The 20,463-nt window shown below is 32.2% G+C and overlaps 1 protein-coding gene across 5 annotated transcripts in view; it reads left to right on the forward strand.

Moving 5' to 3' along the window:
* LOC551597 (cysteine-rich venom protein) overlaps positions 1 to 20,463 on the forward strand; it is a 114,028-nt gene that overhangs the window by 39,919 nt on the left and 53,646 nt on the right. Inside the window, exon 1 of one of the 5 annotated variants that reach the window (XM_016911320.2) lies at positions 2,767 to 2,778. The exons of the other annotated variants lie outside the window; for them this stretch is intronic. The gene's annotated coding sequence lies outside the window, so the exon portion shown is untranslated. Of the gene's footprint in view, positions 1 to 2,766; positions 2,779 to 20,463 lie in introns of those variants that run through there. 5 annotated transcript variants of the gene reach the window in all.

The raw sequence follows: 20,463 nt of genomic DNA on the forward strand, positions 1-20,463 counted from the left end.
ATATATTGAGAGCGATACAGGAATATTGCTTTTTCTTTAAAAATGGAACGAGAAAGAGAGAGGAAAAAAAATTAGGAATAAAAATTTGGAATTAAAATTCTTTATCTTGTACGAATTAAAAATGATTACTATCTTTGTAAAAAATGTCATGTTGTAAAAAATGATGTACATTGTCGTGATGGAATTAATCTACATAAGAGGGAAAAAGTCGCAAAATCCAGATTTCACGATAATAAAAGGACCAGATTTCATAATAATAACTCGAGGGCATTTTATGCATTTACGGAGGAATTTAAATGTGCAAAAATATATAACCAGAAATGTGAACATAATATGCAAAATTATGCAAAATATTCAAAGTATTCATTGTAATATTTCGAGGACGAAACAAATCTTCATTTACGTAATTTTCATTTCTTTAGTTTTATTCGCAAAAATATAAAAATTTATATGAACATCCATTCTTTTACATCTCTGACTTGTAAAAGAATTTACAATATTTAGCAATTCATTCGAATAAAATATTCAAAATTTTTTCAATAATAATATCAATCGTAGAAAATTTTCATAAATTATTTAATTTATTTTTCTAATTTATATTAATAATGTTTTTTATTTTGATTTACATATTAGTTCGTTGATAATTATTGCTTGAATGTAACTTTGTTTTAGTATTATTTGATTAAAAATTCACCAGGAATCATTAAAGAGAATATTTACAAAATTAATAAATTAATAAAAAAAAATTGCTTTAAAAAACAGATTCCTCGAAACAGCGTATATTTAATTTAATATTCGCACGATAATTTTTAACTAATAAAAAACAAATATCGGGAAATAGGTTATGAAATGATTCGATCGAAATAAAGAATGCGTAATAAAAAAAAAAAAGAAATAAAATAGAATATTTAATAAAGGAAATAGGAATAAACTAAAATGTTATATAGATGTGAATCGTACCGATGCCTTTGTTCTACTACACCGAGCTCGTTATGTCGTGTCGCGTGGCACGGTTCGAACAGGAGAAACAAACAAAGCAGAATTCGAAACAGCGCTCAATGACGCCCAATTCGAGCATATACGACTCGCGTCTTCACGAGTGTATAAACTCGAAACGCAAAATTAAAATCTTCGAAAATGAAAAAAAAAAAAAAATTAAATTGTCATTGGAAGAAGAACAATTAACAACGAATATCTTATCACTAATTTAACTTTCGTTTAAAATACGTTTTTAGATATCATTGTTATAATTTCTAATGTCTTATTATTAATTTAACTTTTGTTCGAGGTACGTTTTTAGATGTCATCGTTATAATTATAATTTCTGATTGGAACAACAAATTTTCTTACCCGTGAAAAAATTGTTGAAGCGTTTCGAAAAGGGACGATTTTCGTTTTTACAAAGGCAGGTTAATTAGCCCCATTTCCGATGGTTAACTCTCGAAATAAAAACTCGAAATTAACCGCCGTCGAGATTATTTTTTTCAACCGTGGTGGAATCACGCCTCTGTCTCTCTTTTAAAAATTTTAATTGACCAGGTAACCAAAGGCCCGTTGAAGCCAGCCGTGATCGAAAAAGGGAAGGGCAAAGAGAGTTACTGGAACTTGGCAAACTTCGAAACGGAAACTCGATCTCTCGAGGAATGTACTTTTAATTAAAGCAAGCTTCGACTCGCGCCGCTTTTAATATCCAGGCAAATAAACAGATCTTGGTCTCTCTCTCTTCGAACAATCATCGAAACCGAGATTAGTTTTCTTCTTCTCCTTTCTCTTCTGATTCTCGAAATTTTACATTTTGATGTACAAAAGTTCCTTCTTCTTTTTTTTTTAACACTTGAAATTAAATTCTCGAAAAAAACGCCTTTTTTTCTCGACGTTCAAAATTGATTTCTCAGAAATTCGCGCTACTTTGTGACGCAATTTACAGGCAAAATAAACAGGTCTTGGTCTCTCTCTCTTCGAACAATCATCGAAACCGAGATTAGTTTTCTTCTTCTCCTTCTCCTTTCTCTTCTGATTCTCGAAATTTTACATTTTGATGTACAAAAGTTCCTTCTTTTTTTTTTTAACACTTGAAATTAAATTCTCGAAAAAAACGCCCTTTTTTCTCGACGTTCAAAATTGATTTCTCAGAAATTCGGACTACTTTTCAATCATGACGCAATTTCCAGGCAAAATAAACAGGTCTTTCTCTTCGAACAATCATCGAAACAGAGATTAGCTTTCTTCTTTCCCTATTCTTATTCTTGTGATTTTGGAAATTTTATATTTTGATGTACGAAAATTTCCTTTTTCTTTTAATGTTCGAAATTAAATTCTCGAAAGGAGGTCTTTCGTTCTCCAAATCGAACATTTTCAAAAATTGATTTGAAAATGACACTTTTCAATTGTGACGCTGTTATAATATTATTGAAAATTTCCAAAGTATTCAAATTAATACAATAAATAAAATTGGGAAAATTTAAAAAAAAATCTTTGTCGTAAGATTTACAATCGTAGGGGATGGCTGTTTCTGAACGCTTGAAACGTTAGCTCAAATGCGTCAATACCTGTTCTATTATTTTTAACGTTCAATAGAAAATGGTTTCGATATTTTCTCTGAATTTATCAGACATTTGTAACGACACTTGAGATCTCTGGAAGAAATATCGTGACCCTTCCAAGAAGAAATTCCAAGGATCTTGCGTGATCTCGAACGACATTCGAAGCTTTCGATAATGGCCAATCAATCGTGTTTTTCAAAACAACTCATCGAACTTTTCCATCAAACAAGAATTCGTCTAAAAGAATCATTCGAGAAACTAGAAATAATTGTCTTTGAACACCGACCTCAATTTTCAATCTTATTTAAATCAAAGATCGACTCGAACACGATTCAAATATTCCCAAACGATTAACAAAGATAGATTTATCAGAGTATCCTTTATTTCAAAACCTTCTTTTTAAAAGTTTATCTCAATTTTTCTCAAATTCTCGAATCCCCTTCTCCTCGAACTAAACCTAAATTTCTCGATTTCGAGAAGGAGATTTCGTAATTCCACTTTTAATTTCTCGAGACTTATCCCAGGATCCACGGTCCTCTCGCACGGAAATTCTTGCAGAGACCGATTGTACGGTTCAGGAGTTGATCCCCCTTTGTATCGAGCAAACTGCAATTAAAACCGGTTCGTTATCTCGGATAATGAAATTTTCGCGGCATGTAGTAATCGCGTTAATGCAGATGTTTCCGAGTTTCTTCCGTTGATTGGACGGGGCAGGATGAATTATGCGTTTTTGTTGTTTCCACTCTCGATTCTCGTTTTAGGGGAACGACATTATCTCAATTATCATCCGAAACATCGTCCGTTGTTTTCGAATCAGCTTCGAACGATTACTTGGGATATTTGTAAAATTAACTTTCATTCGTTCCCTTCCTTCAAATATAATTAAAAAAAAAGAATAACAAAGTTTGCATCTGCAAAGAATCGAATCGAGTAAAATGTCAAACTGTTAAAATTTGATAAATTCGACAAATCACGACAATATCGAACGTCAAAAATAAAGGGTGTCTTGAAATTAACGCAAGATTTGAATTTGCCGCCATTTTTGCATTAAGTTGGTAACTCTGAAGAAAGAACAATTTGACTCTCAATTTATTATATAAAAATAAAATCATTTACTTCAGGAATAGTAACTATTTTATTAAATCGATTAGGAGATATTGGTTTATTATTGATTATAGGATTAATAACATATTATGGAAGATGAAATTTAAGTTTTTATAAAATGAATGAATTTATAATGATTTTTACTTTATTAATAGCTTTTACCAAAAGTGCACAAATTCCTTTTTCAACTTGATTACCTATAGCAATAATAGCTCCAACTCCTGTTTCATCTTTAGTTCATTCGTCAACTTTAGTTAGAGCTGGAATTTATTTATTAATTCGATATGTAAATTTGTTAGATTTTAATTATAAAAATTATATTTTATTAATTTCTAGATTAACAATATTATTTGCTGGATTGGTTGCGAATTTTGAATTGGATTTAAAAAAAGTTGTTGCTTATTCAACTCTTAGACAATTAGGATTTATAATAAGAATATTATCAATTGGTTCGACCGAATTAGTATTTTTCAGCTTAGAGTTTAGTAAAAATGGAGCGATATATGATACAACAACGTGTCTTCGTTATTTATATTTTAAAAATAATATTTTAAAAATTCTCTTTTATATTTAATTCAAATCTCGCGTTAATTTTGGGACACCCTTTATCTATCCGTTATAATTTTACGACGTAAAGATCGAGAATAGAATTACGAAGGGGACGATTCCGTAATGGCCGATGCCGTTGTTGTGCCGATGATGATACAACGATGGTAATATTCTCGTTTGAGAGAGGATTGGTTTCTTATTAAACCCCTTAAATTTGATCCGGCTCAATTATCACACGATTAGACCTGGCTGACCTATATATTCCACGTAGACGACTTTGTGTCAGCTTATCCTAAAATTGTTTTCACGAACACGCACTGCAAAGTTAATTCGACTAAGGGTGGCTGATTCGATTAACGACGTGCACGTTGCTTCGCGAAGATCGCCGGTGGGAAAGTTTTCCACTCTCCCTCGATTTAAAATACCAAAGACGAGTATAAAATAGTTTGAAAGAAGTATATTGTATTTTTTCACAAAATCTAAGACTAAAATATAAAAAATAAAAAAGAGAAGTAAAATGTAAAATATAAGAAAGAGAAGAAGAAAGGAGGAAAGAAGGATTCTTAATTTTTTTTTAAAATCGCCCATTATCGAGAAATTGGGAAGAATTAGATTTCTCTGTTTTATCGCCTTTGACATTTTTACGAACGATAAATCCGTGTATTTTTCTCCAGCTGGAATTTAATTCGAAAGAAGCGAAAGAAGCGAGGTGAATACGGAAAGAAGAGCGGAAACTTGGTTCGCGAGAAATACGTTTGGTTGAAAGCTTGAGAGAGAGAGGGAGAGAGAGAGGGAGAGAGAGAGAGAGAGAGAGAGAGAGAGAGAGAGAGAGAGAGAGAGAGAGAGAGAGAGAGAGAGAGAGAGAGAGAGAGAGAGAGAGAGAGAGAGAGAGAGAGGAGAGAGAGAGAGAGAGAGAGAGAGAGAGAGAGAGAGAGAGAGAGAGAGAGAGAGAGAGAGAGAGAGAGAGAGAGAGAGAGAGAGAGAGAGAGAGAGAGAGAGAGAGAGAGAGAGAGAGAGAGAGAGAGAGAGAGAGAGAGAGAGAGAGAGAGAGAGGAAAGTTTTTTAGGATACTAAATGTCCAGCCAGCTCCTTCAAGGATTCGAACCGAGTTTCTCACGTTCACTCGAGAGCCAAGTTTTCGAGTATCTCTCGCCCGGTGAGAAAGTTGAAGTATCACTATGAGTGGAGTGGAGAAACTGACTCCACGGAAGATGATGGATAGACGTTCGTCATCGTGGTTCGATCTTATATAAATATTTTTATCCACGATATTGGTTTTGAACGAGTATTTATCAATAGAGATATCTCTTCTGGATGCTTTTCTAAAAAGAGAAATTACGTATACACGTTTGTTGTATCCCTCTTCCGGTGGAATTGTAAATACAATTAATTATTTAATGGAATTTATATAAGTTAAGTGTTAAATATAATCGATGTTCATCGTGGTTAATGTAATTAACGAATTGGTTCGTTGCTTTGCCCGATCCAAATTGAATTTTCGTTTATTTTTTTTATTATTATCACTCGTTAACGATTAATTTTCAAAGAATACGAGCAAGTCCGATTATTAAATTTAATTGAAAATCAAATCGATGCGCCAGCTCATCGGATAAAGATATACAATAATCGGAATATTTTCCTTTATCGTAATCTTTAGAATAGTAATCAAAGTATCTTTTGTTAACAATTCGTATCAAAGAACTACTTTATATATTTTTATTTAAGGGTAACAGTAATTGAAATAATTTCTCTTTATCTCAATTGTCTACCTTCAAACTTTAGAATAATTGGAATATTCTCTTGTATTATAATTTTTATCAAACCATTACCACTCTACGTATATTTATTTAAGAATCAAGATATTTTCATAATTCTTAGAATAATAATCAAAGTATTATCTTTTACAATTCATATCAAACTATTTTATATATTTTTATTTAAGGGTAACAATAATTGAAAATATTTCTTTTTATCTCAATTGTCTACCTTTTAAAATAATAATAATTAAAATATTCTCTTGTATTATAGTTTTTATCAAGTAATTACCACTCTATGTATATTTATTTAAGAATCAGGATATTTTTAGAATAATAATCAAAGTATTATCTTTTACAATTCATATCAAACAACTACTTTATATATTTTTATTTAAGGGTAACAATAGTTGAAATAATTTCTCCTTATCTCAATTGTCTACCTTCAAACTTTAGAATAATAATAATAATTGGAATATTCTCTTGTATTATAATTTTTATCAAACCATTACCTCTCTATATTTATTTAAGAATCAAGATATTTTCGTAATTCTTAGAATAATAATTAAAGTATTATCTTTTACAATTCGTATGAAACAACTACTACTCCACATATTTTTATTTAAGAATAACAATAATTGAAATAACTTTTCTTTATCTCAATTACACTTGTTCAAAGTGAATAAAATAATAATAATTTCGAATACTCTCCTCCATTATCATTTTTCTTTTTACTAAACAAATTAACAGAGCAACGATATTTCTATCTCAATCGAAAACACAAACCTTATATCTTTATATTTTTATCCGAAAGATGGGACAACAATGAGCGGAATAATTATCGTTATCAAATTCTCTATCCGAGAATGATCGTTACAACGAACGATTTATCGGCCGTATCCGTTTCCAATTTGCCGTACAATCGGCTCATTTCGGGGAATAACTTGGCGGCTAGGTTGTTCCAGAGACGGTGCATATCGACGGTGCCTTAACCGACTCGGTTAACTTTACTCACCGGTTAACCGAATCGGTCTATTGATTATTTCGCTCGGTTAACTGGCCCCAACTATAGGCAATAACAACCGAACCGACCAAGGTTAACCAATTTCACCAATTTCGAGAGCCGGCCGATGCAGAAATTTACAATTGATTTTCATTCACGGTATCAACGGTATTCCACTTGTTCCACGTTGTAAGAGAAATACGTAAATGCGCGCGCGTATCTATGTAAATGAGATTTCCAAATGTGCTTCCATCGAATTTTATTTTTTCGATCATTATACATTCTCGAATTAAACGAAAGGAATTTGTAAAAGAATTTTCCTTTCCGATAATTCTAAATAACCTGTACCTTCGTTCAAATTTATCCAAAGTTATCTCAACTATTTTTATATACGAACAGATTTCGTGCTATTCCACAACGACGATTAAATTAATAAATTTTGATTGTAAAATGAAAATTCTGTTTAGAAATGTTGAAATATTATCTGTCTTTTAATAAGCAATAATTCGAAGAATTAATAACAAGCTTTTCGAATAAGCTTTATTAATAAATTTAAGCTTTATTAAGCTTAAATTCATATATATCCATCGATAATACGATCTTTATCGCGACAATTAAACACTCTAAATGTGTGTTCCCATTGTTTCCCTATTTACAATTCAAATATTCGCGCCAATTTCGAATTTGCGCGATGTTGATTGGAAGAGATGGAGCGAACGATTTTTCGAACGAATAACCTCTCGAGAACTAACGGCGACGCGACTCGTTAACGGCTGATAACGGGATTGTAATTGATCGCGAGAAAAAAGCAGGGATTCGAATGTTTGGGAATACGCGAATTGGGAAAACAATCGGCGTAAAATAAAAGTTTTCCGCGCGTACGTGTATATATATATATATATATATATATATATATATATCGCGTGGAAAACATCCTGACCGATACGATTGCATTAAATTTTCCGTGCAACAATTAAATTTCGCCGAGTTTAATTGACTGGGAACCTGGACGCGTTCACACGTGTAAATGACGCGATGCATCGAAAGGCAGAACGATTTTTCAAAACGTTCATGGTATTATTTCGCCATCAGAAACGTGTATGAACGCGCGATTCTTCTCTTTTTTAATATCGGCTAATGTTCTATTCGCTTCCTTTTTTCGTTTCTTCTTCGTGATTTTTCGTTTCTTTCGATTTTTAAAAGTGATAGGTTAAGTTATGGTTAAATTTTTTATTATACAACCACGAGTTTTGAGAAGTATATCCAGAGTTTTGCTCGCAAAAAATTGATCAATTAATAGTTACTTCTTTCATTTTGACATTAGAAGTAATATTTTTCAAATACTTGAGTTGTAATAGTTAGGTTATGAATTGAATTTGTTATTGGTATATAACCACAGTTGAGAGTTTTGCTCGCAAAAAATTGATCAATTAATAGTTACTTCTTTCATTTTGACATTAGAAGTAATATTTTTCAAATACTTGAGTTGTAATAGTTAGGTTATGAGTTGAATTTGTTATTTGGTAATCAAGAGTTGAGAAATATATCTAGAGTTATGCACATAAAAAGTTGATGAATTAATAATAATGAAAAGTTACATTTTCAAAAAATTACTTCTTTCATTTTGATATTAGAAGCAATACTTTTCAAATACTTGAGTTGTAATAGGTTATGAATTGAATTTGTTATTTGTAAACAAATGAGTTGAGAAATATATCTAAAATTATATTCGCAAAAAATTGATCAATTAATAATAATGAAAAATTACAAAAATTTTCAAAAAATTACTTCTTTCATTTTGACATCAGAATTAATATTTTTCAAATACTTGAATCAAAATTGTTTTGCAAAAAAATTAGGATATGTTCAGAACAGATAAAGATTCCGATATTAAAATATTATATATTTTATATATAAGATACACACAGATTCTAAAACAATCCAATAAATAAAGAAACTTTCCAAAACATCATTTTTTCGCAACAATTCCCTTCTTTTACTTCAAAAAGAAATCATCGCCTCTTTATTTAAATTTATCCCCAGCCTTAAACCACGAATTAATCCATCCATTAATCGATTAACCCATACTGAAACGAATCTGAACCACGTCTGATCCCGATTAAAAGCTCGCCTCACGATAATTTCAATTCTTCCAATCTTTCAAAAGTCGCCAAGTTTATCCCCTGTCCACAAAGATATATATACATATTTTTAATTACCAAATTATCATCTCTCTCCTCGAAGAAACAAAGCCCGAAAATAAAAGGATTTGAATAAGAATTTTTATTAAAATCCTACATCGATAGAATTTCATTAAATTAATTTCATCGATTAATTTCACGAATTTCGTCAGGCGAATGGATTATTAATTCCTGTTTCGAGGAAGGATTGGATCATGGAAAAGTGTGGTTGAGAGATGGATATCGATTAATCCAAATGTTTATATGCAAATGTAAATTTCCACCGCGTCGATGTTGTTATTACCTGTTCCACATTTAAAGGGAGAGATGGAATGGTGTTGGAAGAAACGGCGACTATAAAGCACGCTCTCCTACGATCTAATAACTTTTACGAGATCTACGGAGGGGAAGACGCGTGTTGTAATATAGGGGGCCGTCTGGTAATTGGTAGCACGCGGTGATGGGTGATTCTGCACGAGGTAAGAGGTAAGTGAGAGTTAGTTTTTTCCCCCTCCCCTCCCCTCTTTCTCGTTGGGATTGTCTGGTAATTGGTGTTGTACCAGGGGGGATGGACGATTCTGCGATAAAATAAATTCGGGAAGGATAGAATAAAATTTCTTCCCTCTGTATTCTTGTATAAAGAGAGATTCTTTTTTCTCGTAAGAAAGGAGAACGAGTTTGTGGATTTGTCGACAAAATATCGAAGGAATGGTTCGATATTCTTCTTTCTTTTTACAACAAAAGTGATAAAATTGGCGAATTATAGATCGTGAAATGATTTTATCAAACGGTAAGAAAGAATGTATTTAATAAAGAAATGATTATTATACAGATATTTGTTCCACTGTGCTGAGGTCGCCATTGCGAATTCAAAAATGGAAACAAACGAAAAAGAATCGAAGCAATCAGTGAAATCCAATTCACGCATAAATATACAAGATATGACATTTTAAAAAAAATCTAAAGAAATTTGCTGTACAAATGTGAAATTAATCAAACACGATTATTCATATTTGCACTTTGTACACATCTCATTGAAAGAACGAGCATTTAAAATCAAACTCGACCATTTGTAATAAAAGTCGTGGATAATATTTTCATCGATACAGTTGCAATTAAAATAAAACTCGCGAATCTCTCTTTCGAACAACTTTCGAACCAGCCACAGGGAAAAAAGATCGAGAGGAGGGGAAAAAAGATCGAGAGGAGGGGGAAAAAAGAAGCAACAGAGCGCTTTTACGAAATTTTCATTGCGAAAAAGAAAAAAAAGAAAGAAAACTAACCGAGGGGAGGGAAGAAAAAAAAAGAGAGAGGAAAAGGAATTTAAATTCGAGAATCTCCGCGTACCGTTTCTCTTCTAATTTTTCGCCGAAATTCCGACCACGTTTTCGAACCTCGGCCACGCACCTCGAAGTGATCAAACGAAATTAAACTGGATGGAGTGAATTATTCGAAAGTTGGATATAAATATTAATCTTGTGAAAAATTTGTTTTAAATTATCGACGAGATAAAAGAAGAAATAAAGAATAATCGATCGAAGAATATTTTTAATGTATCTTGCGGATGGAATATACGAGTCATTAGGGATCTATTTTACGGTGAACGTGTTATAGATTTTCTGAGAAATTGTGAAAAAGATGAACAAAGGAGTATCAAAAACCAATATTCATTTTGAATTTTGTTTATTACTCCATTGAATTGATTCAACGAAATTAATCAAGTCCACATTGAAGAACGAAGAATATCGTGTATCGAATCTTTTATCGTGATTCATGTGTAGAATTATAAACTCTCGGATAAATGAAAGGAATAAAAATTACTGCATTTACAAATATTTTTTACCGTAATGGAAGAAATTTATCAGAAGAAATAAAGAAAAATCGTAGAAATGAATAAACGAGAAGGAAAAATAAGAATAAAATACGTTGCCTCGTGCGACGTATGATTTGAACTGGAAATTCGGTGGATCAAATTGGGGAGGGAGGGGGAGAAAAAATTGGTGGAAGCTGATTGGACAAAGAACGGATGCGAAGAGAGGGAATCCGATTGATAGGACAGACCGATCCTTGTCCATCCTTTGAGGTTTCTTGTTCTCGTGATGATTGCAAGCTGCCGGTAGATTTTGATCTTTCTGACGGATCTTAGATCTCGGTAACCCGATACCGAAAGGATACGGAAGCTGGGTAATGAAGTAAGTTTGATTTAGTTGAGATTGAGATTTGATAGAGGGATTTCTCGTTCGAGTAATAACGAAATTTTAACGATCCAAAACGATTTTACGAAATCGAGGAATGATGAATTCGCATGCGTTTCCATTCTTTCCTCCCCTTTTTCTTCAATAATCGAAGGATTCGAGGAGAAATTTATCCCATTTCTTAAATCGATACTATTCCTCCGCGAATTTTCTACGAATCATTCATACGATCCGTCAATCGAAGCACGAGAAGCGAAGAGATTGTTTTCTTATTGGTCGAGTTCATAAAAAACTCGTGGAACGAATTTCACTGCGTACGAGATATCTCATTTCTTTCGATTCGATCGATGATTCGAAGCAATAATAGGAAAGAAGAAAAAAAGAAGTAAAGATATAATTATGTGGAATACCATTGCATAAAGGAAAGTATCATACTCCCAAGCATTATTTAAAGTTCGTAAAGTAAATAATAATTAATCGATTTAATTTTATTTATGTAATGAATGATAATTAAAATGTAAAAAAGCCTACATAATAAAGAAGTGTACAGTAATATTTAAGAATAAACTTTAATAAGCGTGATATACTTTTTTTTAGAGCGCTCAAAGCGAGCAAAGTTAAAAATAATTCTCCAATGATAATTGTGAAACAAATAAAGTATTCAATAAATTCGAAAAAAGGTGAAATTTCTGATTTCCTCATCTTTCGAACGAAGGATTTGTCGAGAGATAACGGGAGGATTCATCCTCGCCTCGAAATAGTCCCGCGAACGGAGCGATCTCGAAGCAATTTTTCAACGGGGCCATTATTTTTAATAAACTAGCGCGGAACCGGCTGGTAGCGGCCCTCTTGATCCATCGATCGCCCGCTTCATTTCCATCGAGGGGAGGCTTCGACGGAAGACTTCCGGTTCTCGGCACGCTTCCTCTTTCCAGATGGATGTTTCCATCGAGAGGAGGAGGGATGCGATTTTCCTCCCACCCCTTTGCTACTCCGTTTATTTAAAAGTGAATGGAGATGGATTTTTTTTTTCGAAAGGAGTTGGAAAAAAATGGTTGAAACGGAAGACGTTTAATCGTCGATAATACTTTTTAAAAATTAGATTGAGTAAAGTTATTAGTAAGAGTTACTTTTGCTTGTGATTGTGATGTTGAATCGTCAAATTTTTTTTAAAAAAGTAATCGAGAATATTTCTCTTTATTATTGAATACAATTATTAATACTTTCAATATGTTATATTTTATTCCATCGAAAAATGATGTAATTTTGTCTTTGTTCGATTTCTTTGAAAAATGAACCATGAAATAATCAGGAATATAATGTATAAATAGATTAGTATTTTTATTGTATAATGCTGGAAATAATTCTACGAATTCTTATTCATAAGTATCTTCATATGTTATATTATATTCCATTGAAAAAATGATGTAATTTTGTCTTTGTTCGATTTCTTTGAAAAGTGAACCATGAAATAATCAGGAATATAACGTATAAATAGATTAGTATTTTTATTGTATCGTGCTGGAAATAATTCTACGAATTCTTATTCGTAAGTATTTTCATATGTTATATTATATTGTTTTATATTATTAATATCGTTTTCATATGTTATATTATATTCCATCGAAAAATGATGTAATTTTGTCTTTGTTCAATTTCTTTGAAAAGTGAACGTCGAATTTACAAATAATTGGAAATAATCAAGAATATAACGTATAAATAAATTAGTATTTTTATTGTATCGTGCTGGAAATAATTCTACGAATTCTTATTCGTAAGTATTTTGTATAAATTACTATACAAAAATTAATTATATATATTAATTAGTACTATAATTAGTATTTTTTATAAATTCAAGAGAAAAAGAGAGAGAGAGAGAAAGAGAAATAGAAGTGTGATAATTCGTTAGAGTCGAAAATCGTTCGATTTCGTGATGAGTGGTGGGATAGGGAATGGAAGAAAAAAAAGAAAAAAATTGATCGCTCTTTCCCCACTCCACACACGATTGTAAACGATTCTGTTCGATCTTCTTCTGACGAAACGGGATATCCCCATTAAAATATCGAAAATATTCGTGGAAATGAAAAAAGGAGGAAAAAAAAAAAATTATTATACTTAAGTGGTCGGAAGTTTAAGAGCACTGTACGAGATGAGATGAATTTATACGAGATATCAAGGATCACCGATTTCTATGCAGGCTGAATAACGTTTTCAAGCACTCTCACCTGGAAGGATATAATTCGGATTGCAAATTGGAGTGGTTGTAAGATCGAAGTGGATTCGGGATACTTTGCTACGGGAAATTCTTTAAAATAAATCATGCTTACACACGCGTAAATTATACGAATCTTCGAAAATCGATATACGTTTTAGAGTAATTAATTTTTACAGACGAACGAGATAATTAATCATTCTAATAAATTTAAAAATTGCACCAACAAGAGTGTTATACAACACTCTTTCTTAAATTATTGCTTCAGGATTCTTCTAGAATAGCTTCACCAATTGCTTCAATAAAAAAGGGATGTATTTTTGTATTTGAAAGAGTTTAACACAACTATTGGAATAAATCTTCAGAGACCATTGTTCGATCCATGCATCGATAATGACCATAATAACAAGATAGTTAAGGTGGACAATTAATCATTCTTATAAATTAAAAATTCTAAATTTGGAAAATTATATCAACACTGACTACGACACTTTTTCTTAAATTATCGTTCGTTTTATAGGGTTTTCCTAAAATAGCTTCACCATTGCTCCAACAAAAAGAGGGTGTATTTTTGTATTCGAAAGAGTTTAACATAATTATTGGGATAGATCTTCAGAGGTCATTAATCATTCTTATAAATTAAAAATTCTAAATTTGGAAAATTATATCAACACTGATTACGACACTTTTTCTTAAATTATTGTTCCATAAAATTCTCCTAGAATTGCTTTAACAAAAAAGGGATATGTATTTTTGTATTCGAAAAAGTTTAACACAACTATTGGGATAAATCTTGGACATTGTTCGATCCACACATCATAATAAGATAGTTAAATGCGTGGATAATTAATTATTCTTATAAATTAAAAATTCTAAATTTGGAAAATTACATCGATACTGGCTACGATGCGACACTTTTTCTTAAATTATCGCTCGTTTTACAGGGTTTTCCTAAAATAGCTTCACCGTTGCTCCAACAAAAAGAGGGTGTATTTTTGTACTCGAAAAAGTTCAACACAACTATTGGGATAATTAATTATTCTAATAAATTGAAAATTTTAAATTCTAAATTCTAAAATTGCATCAACATTGTGTCATGCAACATTCTTTCTTGAGTTATCGCTCGTTTCAGGATTCTCCTAGCTTCACCAATTGCTTTAACAAAAAAGGGGTGTATTTTTGTACTCGAAAGAGTTTAACACAATTATTGAGATAAATCTTCATAGGCCATTGCGTGGATAATTAATTATTCTAATAAACTGAAAATTCTAAATTCTAAATTCAAAAATTGCATCAACACTGTGTCATACAACACTCTTTTTTAAATTATAGTTCGTTTCATATGGGATTTCTCCTAGAATAGCTTCACGAAAAAAGAAGGATGAATGTCGCTCGAACGAAAAGGGAGCGTATTTTTGTACTTGGAAGACATTTAACATACTTAACTATTGGGATAAATGTTCAGAGAGCATTGTTCGATCCGCGCATCGAGCGGGAATCCATAATCCATTCCATTCCGTTCTCTTCATTCCTTTATCCGAGGAAAGGAAAGACGAAGGAAAGGAAAAGAGAAGAAAAGAAAAATTGCGCTCGAAGAACATCTCGAAGATTGAAGTAGAGCAAACCGGTTAGATGCGAAAGAGTAGACGTCTGGCGTGATCGAGGCGAAGTGACAGAAAGGCAATTTGATCGATTGCCGCGATTCCAGATTTCACGGAAAATCTCTCTCGAGAATTTCTTCTTTGTTCCTATCGGAGAAGAGAATAAGAATTCGCGAGAAATAAGGATAGAGATAAGTGCAAGAGAATCATTAAGCGATTCTTCTCCTCTCTTATTCGTTCATTCTCTCATTCATTATTTCCTTTCGTTTTCTTTTCTTTTATTCACTCGTTCATTCTTCCATTCATTCCCTCCCCCCTCTCTCTCTCTTGAGAGAATACCGTTATCGTTATCTCTTCGACAGACGCCTGATAAATCTCGCAACGGATGTCATATCGATCTCTGCCGGAACCAATCGTGACTCGACCGAAACCAACCTTTGACCGCCTTCGAACGTTTCGCTCCATTACAATTTAAACGATTCGATTATGTTTCAGAAAATCAACACATCCCTTTCCAGTTAAATTTCCCAATAGTATATCGTCTCTAAGAAAATTCTACATCGAAGATAACAAAATCTTACGTTGATAAGACAATTGATCCAAGATAAGAACAAGTTCAAATAAGAAGAAAAAGCTCATATCTTTCACTTTTCGCGCGAAGTAACAGTGAACCGTGATTATTAATCGAATGGATGAATGAAGGATTCGAGGAAGGAAGGAAAGAAAAATCGGAATCGCGGGAGACGATAGAATTCGACGATTAGAGAGAGAGAGGCATATGAAGCATAGAAACGGAGGACAAATTACAAACGCGTGCAACCGTTATTATTAATCGAATGAATGAACGAAGGATTCGAAGAAGGAAGAAAGAAAGGAAAGAAAAATCGGAATCGCGGGAGACGATAGAATTCGACGATTAGAGAGAGGCATAGAAAACATAGAAACGGAGGACAAATTACAAACGCGTGCAACCGTTATTATTAATCGAATGGATGAACGAAGGATTCGAAGAAGGAAGAAAGAAAGGAAAGAAAAATCGGAATCGGGAGACGATAGAATTCGACGATTGGAGAGAGGGAGGCATAGGAAGCATAGAAACGGAGGACAAATTACAAACGCGTGCAACTGTCCGTCGGTGTGATTCGTTGAAGGGGGGGGGGATCGATGGTTGGTTCGCTGGGCGAGGGGGGATCGATCGATCCTCGGCGGTGCGGTCTAGGCCGCGTCGGCGGCGGCGTCTAATTGCTCCGAAGGGAATCGGGGCCGTCGCCGCAAAACGCATCTACGGCCGCGATCTACGTAGCCAATTAACTAAGTCGCTGAATCGCACCGTAAATACGTACAAACGGCCCGTTCAGCTGATTCAACGATCGAATAAACGCTTCGAACCGATCATTCTAATAACCGGCCAGCCTTTCACCGCCTTTCGCCGCTAATGGACAGTTTCAATCGGCTCTCCCTTTTTCCCACTACTCGCGAGAGAAGTTTTTCGAATGTTGAATGTTTTTTTTTTATTTTAGGAAAACAATGATTGGAACTTTTTGTTTTAATTTTTGTATTGAAAGAAGGTTGGAAAATTATTCGAATGTTTGTATTGTTTCAGTTTCATTTATTCGGTTAATTGTCTTTTTCTTGGGAGAGAGACGTTGAATTGAATTTAGGAAAGTAAGGAACTTTTTATTTAGTAAAATTCTTTTTCTTTTGATAAAGAAAAGATGTTCGAAAGTTGAATTACGTTTAGTAAAGTAGTAATTAAAATGTTCTTTCGTCGATGAGAAGTTATTGGAATATTAAATTTAGGAAGATAATGATTGAAATTTGTTTTTTTTCTTGAAAGATTGTTCGAAAATTGAATTACGTTTAGTAAAGTAGTAATTAAAATATTCTTTCGTCGATGAGAAGTTATTGGAATATTAAATTAGGTTTAGGAAAATAACGATTGGAATTTATTTTTTTTTTTTGAAAAATTGGAGAAAAATTATTCGAATGTTTATACTTGAATTACGTTTAATAAAGTAGTAATTAAAATATTCTTTTGTTGATAAGAAGTTATTGGAATATTAAATTTAGGAAAATAATGATTGGAATTTGTTTTTTTTCTTGAAAAGTTGGAGAAAAATTATTTGAATGTTTATACTTGATATATATATTCAATTGTCAAGATACATGATACTTATAAAAGAGATTGTTTGAAAATTGAATTATATTTAATAAAGTAATAATTAAAATGTTCTTTCGTCAATGAGAAGTTATTGGAATATTAAATTTAAGAAAATAATGATTGTTTTTTTTCTTGAAAAGTTGGAGAAAAATTATTTGAATGTTTATACTTGATATATATATTCAATTGTCAAGATACATGATACTTATAAAAGAGATTGTTTGAAAATTGAATTATATTTAATAAAGTAATAATTAAAATGTTCTTTCGTCAATGAGAAGTTATTGGAATATTAAATTTAAGAAAATAATGATTGTTTTTTTTCTTGAAAAGTTGGAGAAAAATTATTCGAATGTTTATACTTGATACATACATTCAGTTGTGTTGTCTTGATATTTATAAAAGAGATTGTTCGAAAATTGAATTATGTTTAGTAAAGTATTATATTTAGTATTATATTTAATAAAGTTTAATCAGGTTTAGGAAAATAACGATTTGAATTTGTTTTTTTTCTTGAAAGATTGTTCGAAAATTGAATTACGTTTAGTAAAGTAGTAATTAAAATATTCTTTCGTCGATGAGAAATATTGGAATATTAAATTAGGAAAATAACATGTGTATCCTTTTCTTGGATATTCTTTTTGGTATGGAGAACGTTTAGGATTAGGAACTTTTTACTTTTATTCGTGTATTCTTTTTTTCTCTTTAGTCGTAAAGAAAGTTATGCGAATAACAAATAGACTAAGTTTAAAGCTTTAAAAAAATAATTATTGGAATAACTTTTTATTATACATATCTTGCTTCAATTCTTTCTTCTTGCTAATTACAAGAGAAGTTATTCGAACATTGATTTGGAAAAGTAAGGTATCCATTGTATCCTTTTCTTCTATATTCTTAGTAGTTACAAGGGAAGTTATGGAAAATAATTGAGTTAGGTAACGATGGAAAACTTTCTACTATACATATTTTCATTAGGTATACCTTTTTTTTCTTCCAAGTTTCCTTTTCTTGAGGTTTAGAAAAGCAACAATTGAAACTTTTTATTGTACACACCGGCCGCAACTGTGTACTCTTTTTATTCTTGGAAGTTATAAAAATGTTGAAACAGTTTTAAGAGTATTACTATTGGAACTTTTTATTGGACCATTATACACTTTTTTTCCCCTCGATAGTTACAAGGAACGAGTTATATGGAATGTTGAATCAATTTCGGAGGAAATAACGATTTTCCAACTTTTTATTATACATTTATCTACTACCTGCCTATATAATAAAAATATATCAGCACACTTAATCGAACCATTATAACTTGGTCGTAAAAATAATCTTCGTGAAGTCATTTTTTTCTAAAACTCTCTCTATAAATCAAACTCCCTTGAAAATTACTTTTACTCGAAATATTCAAAGAAATCAACGAACGTTTAAAAAATCTATTATTCATAAAATCAATTTAAGAGATAAGAGTGAGAAATTGGTTAATTTTTTGAATGGTGAATTATTTTTAATTTATTTTCTCTTTTTCGAAACTTTCTTTTTAACTATCTTAAAAATTAGTATTCCTTCCTACAGATACATGATATATAAATTATCCTCTTCTTCCAATTCTCTAGCACCATAAATTCGTATCAACACCCTCGAATATAATAATCATCGAATTCCATAAAATTTTAATCTCGCTCATTTCTTATCCGTCCCCTACAAATCTTAATTCCTCCCCCCTTTTTCCACGTAACAACGTCTTTACGCGCCGATATTCTCGTCCAGGGGCAGTATACCTGGTGGAAAATCCCAACGGTTCCTCCGTGATCCACGAGGTTTTAAAGGGAAATCCGGATGTTGTCGGGAAGGAAGGTAAAACGGGTGGTGGAAATACGAAGGGTGGCGCTCGCAAGCATGCAAATCCTTCGCATTTCGGGTCTCTCTCCCCCCTGGTTTATCCATATTAATGCCCCCTAATTAAGCCGTGGATGGGTCATACTTCGCGCGCTGATTCTCACTCCTCTTCCTCCATTGATAAACCGATATTCGTTTCTTTCATTCGTCGAAAAATGTTCCTTTCGAAAAATGGATTCGAACGGGTGAGAAATAATAAACGATTTTGATAAATATTTTTCCTTGCTTTATTAAGATTTGTTTATCAGATGGATTATTATTATCAGAGATTTAAGAGATAAGAGTGAGACATGAAAAATTGGTTAATTTTTTAGAATTATTGGCGAATTATTTTTAATTTTTGCTCCTTCTCTTTTCGATTCGTAGTATTATTAGAAGTGTTTTAAGGTGTATGCAAACTTTTCTTGACACAGGTTTTACCTCGATGCTATCGATTACTCTTTCTTCAATTTTTGATCAATTTGAATTGTGCCGTTAATTAAATTTCGCCGATCAAATCTGTTGAAATCCGAATTTAAGTTTACGAAATTTTTCTCGACGTAAGTTTTACCACGATCGTTATCGATTACTCTTTCTTCAATTTTTGATCAATTTGAATTCTGCCGTTAATTAAATTTCGCCGATCAAATCTGTTGAAATCGTTTATGAATTTAAGGAATTAAAATTCAATCGTGAGATCGTTTCACGAAATCACAAATTAGTATTAAAATATTCACTTGTTTCATGTTTTTTTTTTTTTATTATTAATATTCACGATACGCCAGAGAATAAAAGAACAACAACAACAACAACGAAATAATAATAATTTCCAACGCTACTTTTCATTCTCGCGCAGAGAAATGTATTCTCTATGGAATAAAATGGAGAAAGGATTAAAAAAAAAAAAAAAAAGTCGTTATCTTCGTTAACCCCGGAATATGAGGATTGTCGGACGCGCCGTTTCTCGCGCTTCCAATTCGACGTTGCCGTGGCTTCATTACGCCCCGTAATTGCTCCGCTAATTAATTACACCAACTCGGCGCGCTGTACGGAAATTCCGTATATGTCGGATCGCGTACAACCAGTGTCAATAAATAATAGATGCAGGGGGGCGCGCGTGTCGCTTATTCGCCATCCTCTACAAACCGATTAACGCCGATTATTCGTCCAAGAATCTTCATCGATTCTATCCCAATTCAGAATTACGTTTCATCGATCACTTTTCGCGTCTCTTTTTACAAATATATATATATATTTGTCCAGAAAAATAATAAATGTGAATTAAAATG

The sequence above is a fragment of the Apis mellifera genome, linkage group LG3, assembly GCF_003254395.2.
Source record: "Apis mellifera strain DH4 linkage group LG3, Amel_HAv3.1, whole genome shotgun sequence".
Taxonomy (NCBI): Eukaryota; Metazoa; Arthropoda; class Insecta; order Hymenoptera; family Apidae; genus Apis; species Apis mellifera.